This window comes from Cricetulus griseus (assembly GCF_003668045.3).
Source record: "Cricetulus griseus strain 17A/GY chromosome 1 unlocalized genomic scaffold, alternate assembly CriGri-PICRH-1.0 chr1_0, whole genome shotgun sequence".
In the NCBI taxonomy this organism is placed as follows: domain Eukaryota; kingdom Metazoa; phylum Chordata; class Mammalia; order Rodentia; family Cricetidae; genus Cricetulus; species Cricetulus griseus.
The window spans coordinates 246,139,204-246,145,953 of NW_023276806.1; positions in this window are offsets into that span (position 1 = coordinate 246,139,204).

The window sequence follows — 6,750 nt, forward strand, 5'->3', positions numbered from 1 at the left end:
AAATCATGAGAGTCTCCTTAAAATTGGTTGCAGAAAAATGTCTAGAAAATCCTGATGATCAAATGTGTATCCTAGAATCCTAATCTCTAAGAGACCTCTTTGGTATATACTTACATAGAGGCAGCTCTCCTGTGCCTAAATTCTACTTTCTGTGACTCTATGTCTTAAGGATTGGTAAATCTTTTATATCACAAATTCTACTCATGTATATCAAAGCTTAGTAGCGGATTGCTGCCAAACTCAAGAGAAGCCATTTAAAACCTTCACAAAATGAACTCCAACTGGATTTTACACCTAAAATTAGAATGCAAAGTGCCAACTTCCCAGAAACACTAAAGAAAGTGAGCCTCTCTGAATTTGGGAACACCTTCCATGGATCCACCAAAACCAGCAAAGCCTGCTGACTTTGACTGCAGAGAGATTTCTACACACAGGTCCCTGTTTACAATAGGTACAGCCTATAGAGTAAGTTATTCAGTGACAGCCGCCTGAGTCCAGGGAGGAGTTGTGACGACCACATGGGACTTTTCGGGACATCTAATCTGGCCATAGTTTTGCACCCAGCCCTGGAAAGGCTTGCCACCACTGGCTTTCTAAGCTCAGCAAATTCTTTCCTTCTGGGTCCCACAGCCAATTACTCACCATGTCAGGGCTTCCCATCTTGGCCATGCTTCCTTCTCTGCTCCTCACAGCTCAGCACACAAACCCACTGGATCTGCTCCACTACAATGCCAAGCATTCAACATGGTACCTGGAAGAGGCCTGAACTACTCCTGACTGGCAGGTTGGTATGTTGTTCATGATTGGCTAGTGAGGCCTGAGTGAAAGCAGCACCTCCCTTCAGGTTACAAAGTGCTTACACAGTATAATGGTTGCTTGCCCCGCCTTCTCACCTACACAAAGATCTTTACCAGATCTGCATAGATTTGCATTTCAATAGTGCTAGCTCCTGGCTCCAGTTCCTGGCCTTGCTATCTTGCATTCCATAGGCACTTCCCATTCTTTCTCCTGGACACAAAGTGGCTAGATTTTATAGCCTATTACACACAGTGCTGTGGGATTATTCCCATGCCACAAAGGTGGAAGTATTTTCAGAATATCAACAGTTAAGGAGATATTTTAGGACACCAACGGAGATGCATGTTATGTGTCTTTACACTGAGGTCAGATGAACTGCAGGTACATTTTATCTGATTGTGACAGGGACTTCAGACAACCTTGAGGGACCCAGATGACAAACAAGATGATAATCACTTCTTCTCCAACTAGGAGGCTGTTTGATGGTTCCATTAGTTTAGCAGGCTTACTCCTGAAATTCAGGTCAATCTCTTGACAAATAATAATAATTAAAAGGGTGGTCTTTATTGTGAGTTGAAGAATCACAGAGAAATGGAACAAGGAAAGAGTCACTGTGATCCATCTCATCTTCCTCAGTGGGCAGGGGAAAAATAAGAATAAAACAAACAATACAACAAACCCAGCAGTGATATTCAAGGTTCTCTACTCAAATGGAACTGATAGAATAAATCACAAGGAAAGCAGAAATTGGATTAAAATGTCTCACAATTGTGTTCCAGTTACACACCAATGACTTTCTACCAATGGAAAGTTGAAGAATTCAGTAGTTTTTCAATACATAAGGATGAATAGCTCAGGAGGTCTTTAGTGCATATCATAAATCCTAAGAATTAGGCTTCAGAGAGACTAAAGGACTGACCTTCGTAGCCATACCAAGGACAGTCAAGTAAAGGAAAAGAGCTTCCTTGTTCAAAATCCTTCTTATATGTGGGCTGCCAACAGAAGGTCTGGCCACATTAAAGGTGAATCTTATTACCTCAAAGTATCCAAATTAATGAAGTCTTCCCATTTCAAAACATTTAATTAAAAAGTCCTCACTGATGTACAAGATTCTTTAGGGGTTCAGTAAATTCAGGTGGTCGTCATAGCCATCAGAACAACCAAGACAGAAGACCTGAGAAAGATTTATCAGCAGGAAGTCTTGAGAGCATGGTATTCATTTCCAAAGTACTGCTTTTCTAAACATGGAATGCCTAGTGATTTTGCTCAGGGAAGTTCACATGAAGTCCTGCCAAAGCATGCTCAGTTAACAAATCCAGTTCTGATTTTGGTCCCAATGTAAAGGCAGAGACAAATAGGGAATTACTTACCTCACAGGCAGGCAGGAAAATATAGAAGTTCTAAAAGTGATATAGAGAAATGCTTCTGGCATGTTCACCTTATACCACAAGGTCTTAGCTAAAAATCCAGTCAATGACATTGTGAAAGTAGATTGCTTTGGAGTGTATGTTTTATGTCAATCATTATTATCATCTAAAAGATAGAAGTTTCCATGCCACAATTCTCATAAGTACAAAGGACAGAAATCACAAATTTAGAAAGTATCAACGTTTAAAAGTCACCAGGCAGCACTGAAGTCACTTATCATATTTGGAAGGTATGCTGAGCTATTGTAACCTGAGAACAAGGGTGCTTTTCCCTCTGAGAGGCCACAGCTGCTTCCACACAAGACCTGAAGGAGTTCATTTTAACTATCCCTGGCTGCAATTGGTCTCAGGTCTTTGGCATCACCAGAGAATTTCATTGTTGCCTTTTTTTTTTTTTTTGGTTTTTTGAGACAGGGTTTCTCTGTGTAGCTTTGGAGCCTATCCCAGCACTGGCTCTGGAGACCAGGCTGGCCTGGAACACAGAGATCCTCCTGCCTCTGCATTCCGAGTGCTGGGATTAAAGGTGTGCGCCATCAATGCCAGGCCATTGTTACCTTTTTTAAACCTGGGTTTTCCTTTTAGTTATATGGTATTTTGCCTGCCTCTGTCCATGCACAGTAACTACAGGATCCAGAAGAAACCAAGAGATGCTGGGGAGTGGTGGTACAGCAAATGGCTAGCTACCATGTGATTTCAGGGAGTGGAACCTGGATCCTGTGTAACCATACCCATTTCTCTTACCTATGCTTACTTCTTTAGCCCTTCTTCTTTTATTTAAAATTTACTTCTATCTCTTTTAAATTACAAGACATTACATCACTTCCCTCACTTTTTGCTCTTCCCCCATTCCTTCACATATTCTTCTCTTCAAAGTTCTTTCTGGTTAAGAATGTATTAGTAAGAATGCTGAAAATATGAATACAATGTTCTCAGTCCATTGTGTTGGTTGTATGGGTATTGTTTAAGGGCTGAAATATTGTGTTGGATAAAACAGTTAGGGAGCTCTATCCTATGTGAGACTAATTTTCTCACCTGAAGGAGTTTACCACTTTTTACTGAGTCTCAGGTGTCTGACCCTGAGTAAGCTTCCTTGCACAGGAAACATAATCAACATAATCAAGAACAGAAAACTTGAATTCAAAATTACCTTAGAAGTTAAGAGTAATAAAGATTCCACTGGGTGGTGGTAGCACAGGCCTTTAATCCCAGCACTCAAGAGGCAGAGACAGGTGCATCTCTGTGAGTTTGTGAGTTGGAGGACAGCCTAGTCTACAGAATGAGTTCCAGGACAGCCTCCCAAGCTACAGAGAAACCCTATTTAAAAAAAAAAAAACCAAATAAATAAATGAATAAAAAAATAAATAAAGCAAGAGTAATAATGATTCCTACAGATCATCTAGCTTCCATTCTCAGTACACACAGAAGGTCTGTACTATCTGCATCTCTAGTTCCAGGGGTTTTGACACCATCTCCTGGCCTCCTTTGCCACCAAGCATGAATGTGGTACTTTTGGGAGCCCATAGCCCAGTTTTGGACAGACATGAGTGCTTGTCCATTGGGTCTCTAGATAAAGCAAAAGCCCAAAAGTTAGTCTCACTAGGCAAGGACCAGTGGACTTTGGGACAGCACAGAATTTTGTGCAGCCTGTGTGTGCTTTCTCTCGTGATATTGATGATTCTCTTGTTTATTTTTATCAATCATGCATGAGACAGATACAATCAGTCCTGGAATTTCTTGAATATTTTCCCCTAATATCTTTAGGTTATGGTTATGGTTTCTTTTCTCAGCATGACAGCTGTCATTTCAGACCCCAGGAGCTGAGCTGATTCAGTGCTGATAGGATTAGAGGCATTTTTATCCTCATTTCTGTAAATATGTTTTGAAGGGGATTGTTGTTGAAGTATGTGCCTACGTCAACCCCCTTATAGTCTTGTGAAGACAGGATGTATCTGGCTTGATATTTGGATAAGCTAGCCAATTGCTAAGTGTTGTTAATGGTTTAAAGATGTTTAGATGTAAAAGCTGGGATAAACATATTTAACATATTTGTTTTTGCTGGAGGTTAAATCTTGAGGATGGAAAAAACTTGTTAGAATGCAAAATACTCTGTTTTTGATATATAAATAAAGTCAGATGGAGCTATTCTGTGCTGGCCACTTGTGTGAAATTCATCACTCATTAGACAACTAATTTCTTCATTTTGATGCCCTTTCCCCAACTCAGGACCTGCACCCAAGCCTAGGCCCAGACAGAATAGAAATACATACATACAGCAGGGTGTTGGTGGAGCATACCCTTAGTCCCAGCACTCAGGAGGCAGTGGCAGGCTGTTCTTTTTGAGTTAGAGGCCAGCATGGCCTACAGAGCCAGTTCCAGGACAACCCCTAGAGCCATACAGAGAAACTCTTTCTTGAAAAGCCAAAAGAAACAAACCACAGAAGATACATATGCATACAGAAAAAAAAAAAACATACACATAAAACAATGCCTGAAAAAAAAGGGTGCTGGAGAGATGGCTCAGAGGATAAGAGCACTGACTCCTCTTCCAGAGGTCCTGAGTTCAATTCCCAGCAACCACATGGTGGCTCACAAATATCCATTATGAGATCTAGTGCCCTCTTCTGGTGTGCAGATATATACGGAAGCAGAATGTTGTATACATGATAAATAAAATCTTAAAAAAAAACAATTCCTGATATTCTGGCTTTGGTGGTGCACATTTAATCCCAGCATTCACAAGGCAGAGAAAGACAGAGCTCTCTGAGTTCATGTCAAGGCCTACTGAGATGGCTCTGTTTTATCTTGACTTAAGGTCAGAGAGTTCAAAATTATCCTTACTCTTCCAAGGTTAAAGTCATAAGACCTAAAGATCTAAGGTGTAGCTACTGTAGGATGTTTGCTCTTGATCCTGGATGTCTTATCGAAGCAACAACAGACTTGATCTGAGGCTTGATTACTCTTGATACTCAAGGCCAAGTAATTGAGTCTAAGTGCAGTTACCAAATGTTTGGGAAATTAAGAAGAAAGTCTGTTTGTTCCTTGTGCATGATAGAAAACTATTTTGCCATGTTCCCCCTTTTGGTTGGAGTATTTAAGAATATTGAAGAATAAACTTGGGGTTTTCAGTATTCACTGGATTGCCTTCCTGACTCTATCCTGTGTCTCTGTCTTTTTCTTAGCATCTTTCCCTGCCCTTTCTCAATCCACACTACCCCCTCAGGTATGAACCAGGCAAGTCAGCTGGATCTCACTGAAGCTTCACAAAATGGGCTACAACCAGTTCAAGGCCAGGCAGAGAAACCAGGCCTCAAAAATAAATAAAAAATAAATAAAGGCTGAAATTAGAGCTGTACAAAAGCTGCAACAATAACAACACCATACAAACAGAGGACTTGCACAAAAAAAACCTTATTTTTCAATATGGGTAGCAGTGGATTCTTTTAATTCCAGCACTCCAGACACATTGGCAGAAAATAATGTGAATTTTAAAGCATGTGCTGTATAGTCCATGTGGGCACACACACATACACACACGAGAAAAGAACTATACTGAATAACATACATGAAATGGAGCATCGGACAATAGGGATAGAGCAATACCTCTTAAAATCATTTCAGGTGTCAGCCACTGATCCCCATCACATCATTGTCAGAAATGAACATAGTTGAGCATAGTAACAGAGCCAAGCTGATCTCCACAAATTTGAACCACCTTGGTCTATATTGTGAGTATGCTAGTAAGACATATGTTAATTATAGGCTCTTACATATGAATATAATGTTTTCTTTAGAAAACTCCATGTTGCCTGATCTCACTCTGAACTGTACAATGAAAAAATATATATTGAATATTTTAAAACAATTCCACTATATATTTCATTCTGTATCATTTGCCTCATTATACAATACATGGCATTTTCTAGACAAGATTGAGCCCCCAGAAATTTTCTTTTTCTTTTTTTTTTTTCCATTGTCAAGGCCGATTTTATTGAAACCAAGGAGCTTTTTAAAGAGAAGAGCAGAGCAGAGAAAAAGGAAGTGGGGGGAGGGATGAGTTAATTGTTCTCAGGCAGGTATTCTGAATCTCCTGTGTTTATCTCAGGCACTAACTAAGGAAATGGGGGAGGGAATAGGTGTTAGTTGCTTCTCAGGCAGATATCCGGAATCTCCTGTGATATGCTAGACTTTCTGGCTCTAACTAGGTATGGGGTCGCCAAGGCTGGCTTCTGACATCTCCCCCTACTAAGTATAATAAAATGGAGCATCTGGCTTAGGCTACGTGATGGGCACCCGCATCCAGGACCCTATGTTTTATGATATTGTCATTTATATGACAGTGAGGGGTAGTGCCTCTGTCTTAGGTTACGTGAGATGCACCTGTCCCCAGCACTCCGATGACCCTTCATAAGGCTAGCAGCTCGGGAGTGCTTTGTAGTGGGCATCTGGGGGTCAGTCTCACGCTAAACCCGTCATGGAGGACGCTACAGTCGTTGGGAAGGGTCGGCATCTGGCTTACAGCACCATG